The 13,107-nt window shown below is 42.0% G+C and overlaps 1 pseudogene; it reads left to right on the top strand.

The window, feature by feature from the left end:
* LOC133632209 (neurogenic locus notch homolog protein 1-like) overlaps positions 1–13,107 on the top strand; it is an 82,905-nt pseudogene that overhangs the window by 65,247 nt on the left and 4,551 nt on the right.

Here is a 13,107-nt window from a genome sequence, read left to right on the forward strand (position 1 = left end):
ACAGTCTATCAACATTTTCTCCTCCATAACTTGGATGTACTTTAGAGAAGTCCATGTACAGCTTGTATGGAAGCATAAATCTACAGAAAATAGGTCAACGCACAGCCGTTATTGTGTGAATAGCTGGTAATAATTGTGTCTTGCCTAGTCAAGCATGGTGGTGATCCCATCGAGTGCTGCTGGCACTGGTGGAGCTGTGGTTAATTCAGGGAAATATTAACACTTTGGCCTAGGGATGTCCGATAATGGCTTTTTTGCTGATATTCCGATATTGTCCAACTCTTTTTAATTACCGATACCGATATCAACCGATACCGATATATACAGTCGTGGAATTAACACATTATTATGCCTAATTTTGTTGTGATGCCCCGCTGGATGCATTAAACAATGTAACAAGGTGTTCCAAAATAAATCAACTCAAGTTATGGAAAAAATGTATGCCATATTTATTATTGAAGTCACAAAGTGCATTATTTTTTTTAACATGCCTCAAAACAGCAGCTTGGAACTCTCCCTTAAAGAGCATGAGGACGTTGAGGTGGGCGGGGTGGGGGGGTGAAGAGTTAGTGCTGCAAGGGGTTCTGGGTATTTGTTCTGTTGTGTTTATGTTGTGTTACGGTGCGGATGTTCTCCCGAAATGGGTTTGTCATTCTTGTTTGGTGTGGGTTCACAGTGTGGCGCATATTTGTATCAGTGTTAAAATTGTTTACACGGCCACCCTCAGTGTGACCTGTATGGCTGTTGACCAAGTAGGCCCTGCCTTCCCTTGTGTGTGTGTGAAAAGCCGTAGATGTTACGTGACTGGGTCAGCACGCAAAGGCAGTGCCTTTAAGGTTTATTGGCGCTCTGTACTTCTCCCTAATTCCGTGTACACTGCGGTGTTTTAAAAAGTCATAAAAGTTGCTTTTTCAAACCGATACCGATAATTTTGAAATCGATACCGATAATCTCCGATATTACATTTTAAAGCATTTATCGGCCGATATTATCGGCAGTCCCATATTATCGGACATCCCTACTTTGGCCACATTTTGGACATGATCATTGTAAAGTTTTGTTGCCAGCTTTTGATACAATAAGGGTTGTGTTGACTCATTTTCAGTGGATAATACATCTACACTCAGGACTTTGCTGGCTTTTTTTGGTGATTGTTGCATCCTGAGTTGCTTGATTTCGCAGAAACATTTTCAAAAAAGTTGCAATGTTTTAAGGCTTATTGGTTTTTTTTATGAATCTGTAGTCAGTGCCCACACTTTCGGTGAGAACATTGGGATTTGTGTTAATAAATTAGTTGGTGATGACTAATAAATTAATGTATGAATGAATCATTGTCAATGTAAACACGGAAGTGATGAGGTGGGGCGATGCAGGAGGACTTTTGAATGGTTGGGCAGATGCGTTGCGTTTGAGTGCTGCTGTGACAAATATGATAATAATCTGATAAATTTCAAAATCCTGGAGGGACTGTATACTGCTGTACAAGATGTGAAGTGAAGTAAATTATATTTATATAGCGCTTTTCTCTAGTGACTCAGGGCGCGTTACATAGTGAAACCCATTATATAAGTTACATTTAAACCAGTGTGGGTGGCATTCGGAGAAGGTGGGTAAAGGATCTTGCCCGAGGACACAACGGTAGTGACTAGGATGGCCGAAGCGGAGATCGAACCTGGAACCGTCAAGTTACTGGCACGACTGGTCTACCAACCGAACTACGCCGCCCAGATGTACATTGACTACTTTTAAGTACATCCAAATTTAAATATTTTTCTACTCACCATATCTGACAAATGAGTACAGCCCTCCCATTTCAGCAAGCATTCTTAAGACAGTATATATTGTCAAGGGACAATACTAGAGTAAGCAAATGTAGATAAACTTCAGAGTAGACAATGTACAGTTTGTATAGCAGTATGGATTTAATATCTACTGAAAATGAGTCAAGACTCAGCCATTATTGTCTAAAATTGCTGGGAACGCACTTTTTTTTTCTGCAGCCCTTTATACGACCAGTACTGCAAGGATCACTATGCCGACAACCACTGCGACCAAGGCTGCAACAACGCCGAGTGCGAGTGGGACGGCTTGGACTGTGCCAACAACATGCCAGAGAAGTTCGCCATGGGCCAGTTGGTTGTAGTGGTCCACATCGCGCCCGAGCAGCTCCTCAACAACTCGTTTGGCTTCCTGCGCGAGCTCAGCCGTGTCCTCCGCACCAACGTGGTGTTCAGGAAGGACGTGGAGGGCGGCACCATGGTTTATCCCTACTACGGCAACGAGCAGGAGCTGAAAAAGTACAATGTCAAGCGCTCAGTAGACAGTTGGTCAGAGGTTCCGGTCAAGGTGCTGACTATAGCTAAGAGGAGCTTGTATCACGCAGCAGGGGGGCACTGGAGGACGAAGAGGGAGCTGGATCACTTGCAGATAAAAGGGTGAGCCTATTTCAAATATTTCGGCCAATGTTTCGAAAGACAAACAATTATCTGAAGGGTTTCTCTTCTCCTTGCAGTTCAATTGTGCACTTGGAGGTGGATAACCGTCAGTGCATCCAGCAGTCCAGTGAGTGTTTCCAGAGCACCACGGATGCCGCTGCCTTCCTCGGGGCATTGGCTTCCAGTGGCAAACTGGATGTTCCCTACACCATTGAAGCTGTTTATAGTAAGTTAACTCAAAATCATCTTCAGGTTTGATCCTAAAGCATCAGACATGGATTGGTTTCTATTGATTGTTCTCTCGTCATTCGCCCACACCCCTACAGTGTTTTTTGTGTGTGCACAGAACATTTTTCAGGCATGTGATTTTTCCGTCTAAAGTCGGAATTCCGTCTTTTTTAATCTCGGGGGGGAAAAAAATTATCTCCCGTTTTTCGGGTTTTTTTTCCGACCCTAAATCAAGATTCGAGACGTAGTTTATATTACGCCGTAGTTGATTGGTCGATATGTTCCTTGTGGCCAATCAGGACATCTGTTATGAATGATGACGTTAATAACGTCATCATACCGCCATTTTCCATATGTAAACGATGTCGGTTCTCGAGAGAAAGGACGCTTTACGAGTAAAATAAATTGATAAACATGTCAAAAATATGTTTCGATGGGACTGGATGGAAAGGGAAATCACTGATACTGTTGGGAAGAAGGATGTTACGACTTTGTTCGGTGATTTTATTCGGAAAATCGATCGTCCCGGAAAGGTTTTGTGCACGTGGTGTCATGATAATATTGACTATGGATCACAAGGTTTCAAGGCTTTGGAAGTACATGCGAAACGCCAAAAACATATGAAACAACTTGAAGCAAGGAAAACGAACTTTTCACTAGCTGGTACTTTTGGATGTCAACCGAAAGTGAGCAAACCTTACGGACTTCATCCTTTGTTTACATCAAGAGGAAAGATCCACCCAAACTACCCACTTCAGTTGCAGACAGGGTTGTTAATAATGAGGTAAGCTAAAAAAATATTTGCTTGCGAAATACGCATGTTTGTTTTAAATATTAACCAATTATTGCTTTGCGAAATATAAATGAGTTTTTCTAAAAATAAAAAGCCACGTGAAAATATATTATGAAATTACAGAAATTCAAAGAGTCGCATTATTGAATCCAGTTAACAATTTATTTGAAATAAATTTGCATATAATACTATTTTGTAATATTAAGTTCTTATGTAGTCTCTTGAAACTATTGTCAGTGGTGTAACAATCTTGAAGGTAAATATTTTCACACTTGTTTCATGCAAAATGTCAGTGTCCTCACATTATTATTATTTCCTATATTCAAATATGAGTAAACAATACTAAACACGTTTAATTATTTTCATAAATTTATATCCTATTTTGGTGAAAAGAATGAAATGTTTACCTTTGGTATTTTGTTAAATACATTTGCAAGGAAAGCTCATGTTAGGGCTGGGCTCTCTGAGAAAGCTAATGTGTGAAGTGAACTGAAGTAATGTGGTAATACTGTAAATAAACTGTAGATAATAACACTGATCAATGTGACACCTGTGGATGTGAAATGAACACAAGATGTAAATATTAGTGACTAAATACTGTTGGGACTGAACCATATACAGTGATTCATTAGGATGATTGGGTTATGTATGTTCTATTAATGATGTTTTCATGTCTTTAAACACTAAAATATTTTCTTCAAATGGTGCTGTCTTTGTTAATTTTAGCATGTTAAATTGGTGAAAAACCAGGAGCTTCGGGGGGCGTTGCCCCTCTTGTCCCCCCACCAGCCCACCAGGGCACTGGTGGGGGGACCTGGCTGGACCTGGCTGGGGGCCTTCGTCCCCCAGACCTCCGGAAATGTTTTCAGTCTTTTTCATTGTGGTCAAATCACATGCCTGATTTTTATTTGCAACACCGTGTTCACATTTTAGTTTTACTGCAGTACTTGCCAAAAATAGTGATAAAATGAAACTGTAATCTTCTTAATTTCCCCCTAACCTGTAATTTGTTGAAGTTAGGAAAGTACAAATAAAATATCTGAGCAATATAATCTAAATGTTGTTTGTCATTATATCTAGGGCGTTTATATACTGAATTATTAGCGCTAATGACAACATATATATATATATATATATATATATATATATATACACACATATATATATATATACATATATATACATATAACACATAGTTGACGCAGGGGTAGATCTTGTTTTGTTTTTTTCCTGAGACCATGGATCTTTGGCTCGAAAATGTTGGTGACCACTGCCGTACTGTAATACAGATACTTACTTTAGCTCAAAAATATGTGCAATTTCCTTATATCGGCATATTTTTACATATTAGCTGGTAGTCAAAAGCGAAAAACTGAGGACCTGTGATATGAATTTATGATACAAAATATTTAAACGTGAAATTTGAAGCGTGGTTTGGCGAGGGATGAAATGAAAAGCATAAAATGCAACTCCATCTTGTGGAGTTAATAAAAAACTAGGAAGTAGGAAGTTGCCTACAGCCACATCTGATCATTCCAATGTTTTTTTAAAGGCGCTAATTACAGACTCCAGCAGTTATTTACTTTTGTTGAGCACACACCTGGCAACTATAGGAGACTCAGCAATATGTAGGTGCTAACTGGAGCTTTCATGCTACGATCCCGCCAGGCCTTGTTCTGCAGTCTTTGCATACGTGATCATACACACAGGTGGGACGCGTGCCTTGCACAAATGAAAAGTGAAAATATCCCCGACACCCCCCAGTCAGGTCCTAACCCTAACGCTCTTTGATTGTGTATTTGTTATGCAGCAAAGAACAAATGCAGTTGTGAATCTCATGGCCTAAACAATCAATCCTTTCCTCGCGGTCTAAATCCACTGGCTTCAGGCTCCAAAATGGTTAATTGCTGCAAATCAACTTGTTCCCCCAGCCCCACCTCACTCACTCACTCACTCAAAGCATACAGCTCTCCATCTCTTTTGCTTTCTCAGACATGTTCACATGCGTGCGCACACACACACACTCTCCACGTGCCCGTACGCCCACGCACGCCTCATCCAGCAGCGTAAGGGGCTGCTGCAACCTTCACCTCAGTGAATGTAATACCAGGACTTAATGCATCTCCAAGGGTTTAGGTTGGGGGGGGGGGGTGAGTTTATCATTTCAAAATCGTTAGTGGAAAAAAAAAGGAAGGGTAAAAATTGATCGGGAGTGTGCTAGAAGTTGGGAGTCTTTGTTATCTGGAAAATCCTAATAAATCCTCCGTCTTTACAGCTTAAAGCGCGTGCAGTAATTTGAAGTTCATTAATCCCCTTCCCTTTTTTCTCTTAAAGAAGAAATGGTAAAGTTGTCTCTCGGTACCCTGAGTTGAAAAGGGAGTTAGGAGGTGGTAGTGGTCTTTTTCCCCCTTTTTTGTCTTTTTTTTTTTTATCACGCCCCATCCTTTTTTCTTTTTTTTATGAAAAGTGTTTAGCAATTGTGATTATTGCAGAACAGATAGCCAAAGATAGCTTTACAAAGCATTTCGGAGGAGGACCCAGCGAGCGAACCAGCTCTGCTCGCACGCTCACTTCTGGTCTGTCCGTAGTTGGTCCATGTCTGTCCCCCCGCCCCCAGCCCGCCGTGACCATGTTGTGCCTTCTCCTGCCAGGCGGTGCAGACCCTCAGCCGTCTCAGGAACTCTATCCCATCTACGTGGTCGTAGGCGCTCTGCTGATGCTGGCCTTCGCCGGAGTGGGCATGGTCGCTGCCCGTAAGCGGCGCCACGAACACGGACGCCTTTGGCTCCCCGAAGGCTTTAAGACGACGGAGACCAGCAAAAAGAAAAGACGGGAGCCCGTCGGGGAGGACTCGGTGGGATTAAAGTAAGTTTCCGTTCTGTCATTGTTTTAGGTGAAGGATTTTGTCTAAAGGACGGCGGCGGGTGTGACCCATGACCCTTGAAATTTGGGGGCAAAGCAGGATTTTGCCGGATCATTAATGATAATGATACAGGCGGTTGAGGAGCTCTTTAATTGACATGGTGGACAGAGGGGTGGGGGAATGCATGTGATCAATGCTTTTGGGTGCTTCTTTTTTTTTTTAAACCACGAACGCTGCGCAGATGGAGGAGTTCACCGCATTCTCTTCTTCGTCACAGGCCGCTGAAAAACACCTCGGACATTTCGCTCATGGACGACGGCCACAACGATTGGGGAGAAGACGAGCCTTCAGATGCCAAACGCTTCAGGGTAAGAAACTGGACAAATTTCTACCCATTTTTTGCAGTTCTTTTACTTATACATTGTACATCACTCTGGATTAAAATGACTTTTTGTGCGTTTTCTGATTTTAATCCGATCTTTTTCTTTTCTTACCCTCCAAACCTTGCTCCGTTCCCCCTCCTCGCAACAGCACTTTGACGAGCAAGCTGTCCTGGAGGTGGATGACAAGAAGGACAACCGACAGTGGACCCAACAGCACCTGGACGCTGCCGACCTGCGCATCCCCTCCATCGCGCCCACACCCCCCCAGGGCGAGATTGAGAACGACTGCATGGACGTTAACGTTCGGGGTCCAGGTGGGTGAACTCGGCTCGCATCGTTACCAATTATTAGGACTTCGTTTGTGTGTGGGATATTTATTTATTTATTAATACATACATTAATGAACATTTGTATACTTCTGTACATACTACAAATTAGCCTGATTATAGCATAGTTGTATTATTTATGTAATTTATTTGTATTTTCATTTTTTATTTTTTTTAACAGGAAAAATCCCATCAAAAATAATTATCTTTTGTGATCTTGAATTGTCCATACACATCCAAAAATATATCAGAGACTCTTTAAATTACTAAACAAATCTTTGTATTTTTGGTTAATTTGAAAAAAATATAACTTTTATTATTTGCCTACGCCAAAAAGCTTATGGCCTTCATTTTTGTAATCTGTTTGTGTGCAACTTCATATTTGTGCATAAATGTTCATGACATTGTTAAAAAATGATTGTAAAGAACTCGATTTGATGCAACGGCTGCTGAATCACAATCACAGTTTATTGCGGATCTTGCAGTGTATTATGCAACAATTTAAATTGAACTGGAACAATCCAATTTGAACATGTTAGGATGCTTGTTTCCTTATGAAATCTAATCAGATGAGGTTTTAATGCTTTAATTTCATTACGTGTGGCCACAGTTTAGCATATAAATCAAATGATCAGGATCCGTGCCATATCATCAGACCCGTGTTATGATTTGTTGTGCTTATAAAGGATCTCGTTACATTTTGTTCTCTCGGATCAATTGGATGAAACGTTGGCGCTTTTTGGCTACAGTATTAAGATCCTCGATTGTGAGCATATTGATTTTCCAGGTGCTAAAAGCCTTGGGGTATACTGATTAGTCCTGCCTATCTAGCTTAAAAATGCTAGTTGGGTGTCTGTTTTCATGTCAAATTAGCCTAGTATTCACATTGCTGGTGTGTGATTTGCGTTGGCGTGCGTGCACAAGTGGGAGTTGCCAGAAGCCCGGGGGTCCTCAGGGTGAGGGATCTTCTTCAAAGCAGCCGGCGCCTAGGGGCGGGAAACGCTGATTCCTGATCAGATTCATCATTGGACTAGTAATGGGCCTCTTTTTTCACCCTCCTTTTTCTTTTCCACATTGCACAAAAAAAACAATGAAGGCATCACATTCCAAACCCAATGTTGCACTTAGCGCTGAATTCCCAGCAGAGAGGCTGTGACAAATCAAAGTAATAGGGTTAACAACCCGAGAGCACACTTTTTTCGCCCCCGTTGCGGATCGATGCACTTGAATCGACCAAATCTGCGGGATCTGCGGCTCACTATCCTTTTGAAGAGGGAAAAAGCTCATCCAAGTCGACGGACTGAGCTGCCTCTCACAGTCAGATATTCAGGTTTTGTGGGCTTCTTCTTTGGCCTCTATCCCCTCGGCTTCACTTTTTTTCTGAACCCTGTGCAGCGCGGGAGCCTTGATCAGAATCCGTTATTCGATTTGTTTGTTGCTTTGTTTTGATGGGCGCGCCGCTTTGAAGTGCATCTTGTTGTCTTCCTTCTGCTGAGCGTGCAGTCTTGGGACTTTTCCTTCACTCCCCCCTCCTTCTCTGTCCAGATGGATTCACACCCCTGATGATTGCGTCCTGCAGTGGCGGCGGCTTAGAAACGGGCAACAGCGAGGAGGAGGAGGACGCCTCGGCCAACGTGATCAATGACTTCATCTATCAGGGCGCCAACCTTCACAACCAGACCGACCGCACCGGCGAGACCGCGCTGCACCTGGCCGCTCGCTACGCCCGCTCCGACGCCGCCAAAAGGCTGCTGGAGGCCAGCGCTGATGCCAACATCCAGGACAACATGGGCAGGACGCCCCTGCATGCGGCCGTGGCAGCAGACGCCCAGGGTGTCTTCCAGGTCAGTGGAGGGTTATTTGGGACAAGTTGGATTTGTGCACTACATACACCAGGGGGTTCAAACAGTTTCCAACAAGGGCCACGCCATAACCCAAACATGAAAGGAAACAACGGAACAATGTTCATTTGTATTTCTTAACATATTTCTTACCTTGCTTTGCTTTTCATTAGGGATGTCCGATAATGGCTTTTTGCCGATATCCGATATTCCAATATTGTCCAACTCTTTAATTACAGATACCGATATCAACCGATACCGATATCAACCGATATATGCAGTCGTGGAATTAACACATTATTATGCCTAATTTGGACAACCAGGTATGGTGAAGATAATTTACTTTTTAAAAAAATTAGTAATATAAGATAAATAAATTAAAAACATTTTCTTGAATAAAAAAGAAAGTACAACAATATAAAAACAGTTACATAGAAACTAATAATGAATGAAAATGAGTAAAATTAACTGTTAAATGTTAGTACTATTAGTGGACCAGCAGCACGCACAATCATGTGTGCTTACGGACTGTATCCCTTGCAGACTGTATTGATATATAATGTAGGAACCAGAATATTAATAACAGAAAGAAACAACCCTTTTGTGTGAATGAGTGTAAATGGGGGGAGGGAGGTTTTTTGGGTTGGTGCACTAATTGTAAGTGTATCTTGTGTTTTTTATGTTGATTTAATAAAAAAAAAACGATACCGACAATAAAAAAAACGATACCGATAATTTCCAATATTACATTTTAACACATATGTCGGCCGATAATATCGGCCTGCCGACATCTCTACTTTTCATGTTTTTGTTTACTTCTTGTCTTTCCAAAAAAAAGCACATGCACTTTTGTCATGGCAAATTATGCAAATCAGACAATGAGATAGCCCCGCCTCCCCTCCCCTCACAACCCACCAGATGTCAGATTTGTAGAAAACTCTGGTCACATGTTTACCTTTTCAGTCACCCTTTCCTATGTTAATAATTAAGACGTATTACTCCCATAAGAAATCATGGAAATACAATTAATCAGTTCCATGGTCGAATTGTCCCCATTATAAAACATTTACTAGTTGTATGGGTGTGTGAAAAGAACCATTTTAGGTCTAATTAATGGATAAATGGATGTCCAGGATAGATGGTGTGAAATTTCAGAGGGGGACACAAGTGCCTTGAATACAGGGAGCGTGGTTTTAAGGAGAAGTCTTCAATTCGGCCTGTGAGAAGGCACGAGTCCAATAAGCAATTTGGCCAAGTTAAAGTTAAAGTACCAATGATTGTCACACACACACTAGGTGTGGTGAAATTTGTCCTCTGCATTTGACCCATCCCCTTGTTCACCCCCTGGGAGGTGAGGGGAGCAGTGGGCAGCAGCGGTGCCGTGCCCGGGAATCATTTTAGTGATTTAACCCCCAATTCCAACCCTTGATGCTAAGTGCCAAGCAGGGAGGTAATGGGTCCCATTTTTATAGTCTTTGGTATGACTCGACCGGGGTTTGAGCTCACGACCTACCGATTTCAGGGCGGACTCTCTAACACAGTGTTTCTTAACCTTGTTGGAGGTACCGAACCCCACCAGTTTCATATGCGCATTCACCGAACCCTTCTTTAGTGAAAAATAAAATGTAGGGTTTTTTTCAAATTCAAGACAAAGTTATATGTTTTTGATAACACTTTAGTATGGGGAACATATTCTAAGTAACAAAGACTTAATTTAGAGTTTTTTGGACACTAGGGGAACATATTCTAAGTAACAAAGACTTAATTTAGAGTTTTTTGGTTAGGGTTAGGGTTAGAGGGTTAGGGCCAGGGTTAGAGGGTTAGGGTTATAATAAGGCCATGCCGAATAAGGCATTAATAAGTAATTAATAATGACTAGTTAAGAGCCAATATGTTACTAATTTGCATGTTAATAAGCAACTAATTAATGGTGAATATGTTCCCCATACTAAAGTGTTACCATGTTTTTTTACTGGTGCACAAAATGAACCGTGCATGAACATCACCTTGTTCAAACCACAAAACCAACACAGTGCATAAACTCACAACAAATTACACACCTGCAATCAGTCTGACTTCTGCTGTTGTCGTATCCGTAATACGCCGATAGGGAGAAGTTTTTATTTACACGATGAGTCGGGTGTGTTTTGACCTCCGCCGAACCCCTAGGGTTCGATCGAACCCAGGTTAAGAACCACTAGGCCACTGAGTAGGCCATATTCCTATAATATACAAATAGTCAGCGACTGATAGGTGCTATTTTGTCGCCATGTGGTGGCCAACTTAAAGTACTCAAGTCAGTGGCCATTAATTGTACAACGATGTGAACTTGTGTACAGCATTCACTGATATGACCCATTCCAAACAACCTTTCCTAGTCATGATGCAGACAAAAAAATTATACCAGCAGAAAAATTCAACAAACATAGTCACACATAACCCATCCTGCTCATTTAATGTTGTGGATATTATAAAAAAAACTTCCAATCATCATAAACAATCAAAACTACACCCGTTTAATCATCATCATCGTCATCCCATTACAGGGGAGAATGAGAAAAATGCAAAACACTCTCTCTATTGCATGAGAAGGAACTCATCAATAAGGGAATTTTTAAAAAAGTACAATTGTGTAGTGGTAAAATAAATGAACTACATTAATAATGAATATGTTTCTTAACTTAACTGAAAATTCAGCTTCACCACTTTAGTCATAATTTTTGCACTTAAGAAACTTCTCCATGAATTTAGCTCCAGACTTCTTCCGTTTGTTTTGAGATTGTCTCTACTGCCACAATTGGTGGAAAAGTGTATTACAGCTGAGTACCGATGGGCCCATATGGCCCACAGCTGAGAAACAGATATTTTTTAGCGGCTCGATAGGGGGCGCTCACGGCCCAGAAATGGGCCCCATCCCTATGGTTAAGAAACACTGGTCTAGTCTACTACCATGCATTTGTAGTTGTCTAATAAGTTGATGTATCTCCCAATGAGTTGTACTTATATACTGTTATTGTTGTGATGGTCTCGACAGATTCTTATCAGGAACCGCGCCACCGACCTCGATGCCCGCATGCATGACGGCACCACTCCCCTAATCTTGGCTGCCCGGCTGGCGGTGGAAGGCATGGTGGATGAGCTCATCAACTGCCACGCCGATGTCAACGCCATCGATGATTTCGGTAAAGAGCTCACGCCGCTTCAAAGGATTTGAACGCATGCGCAATGAAGGTCTAGGTTTGATTGGCTCTCGTCGGTTCTGTCAGGTAAATCGGCGTTACACTGGGCCGCCGCTGTGAATAACGTGGAGGCAGCCATCGTGTTACTCAAGAGCGGCGCCAACAAGGACATGCAGAACAACAAGGTACCAAAACATTCCAACTTCATCCATTCTGATTGATTTATTGATTGAAGCTTTTATTAGTAGATTGCACAGTACAGTACATATTCCGTACAATTGACCACTAAATGGTAACACCCGAATAAGTTTTTCGACTTGTTTACGGGGTCCACGTAAATCAATTCATGGTACAAATATATACTATCAGCATAATACAGTCATCACACAAGTTAATAGAGCCGCTGCTCCTTCGCTTGGTAAGGAGCCAGCTTAGGTGGTTCGGGCATCTCGTGCGGACGCCTCACGAGCGTCTCCCTAGGGAGGTCCTCGTTGCACGTCCCACTGGGAGGAGACCCCGCGGCAGGCCAAGGACCAGATGGGGGGATTACATCTCCTCTCTGGCCTGGGAACGCTTCGGGATTCCCCAGGAGGAAGTCGCAAATGTTGCTCTGGAGAGGGAAGTCTGGGGGTCTCTGCTGGAGCTGTTGTCCCCGCGACCCGATTCCGGATAAGCGGTTGAAGATGGATGGATGGACTCAAGTTAATCATCAGAGTATATACATTGAATTATTTACAATCCGGGGGGTGGCGCTGAAACAGTGTAGGTCTGACTTGGTACACTGCAAAAACTGAAATCTAAGTAAGATGAAATATCTCAAATAAGGGTGATATTTGCTTATTTTCTGTCTGATAAGATAATTCTTCTCACTAAGCAGATTTTATGTTAGACTGTTTTACTTGTTTTAAGGGTTTTGGTCCTAAATGATCTCAGTAAGATATTACAGCTTGTTGCTGAGATTTGATGACCTATATTGAGTAAAACATGCTTGAAACTAGAATATCAACTGTTGCAAAGCTGTGTCATCAACACTCACAAGTATAAAACTACTTTTTTAAA

The sequence above is a fragment of the Entelurus aequoreus genome, linkage group LG17 (genome assembly GCF_033978785.1).
Source record: "Entelurus aequoreus isolate RoL-2023_Sb linkage group LG17, RoL_Eaeq_v1.1, whole genome shotgun sequence".
Taxonomy (NCBI): domain Eukaryota; kingdom Metazoa; phylum Chordata; class Actinopteri; order Syngnathiformes; family Syngnathidae; genus Entelurus; species Entelurus aequoreus.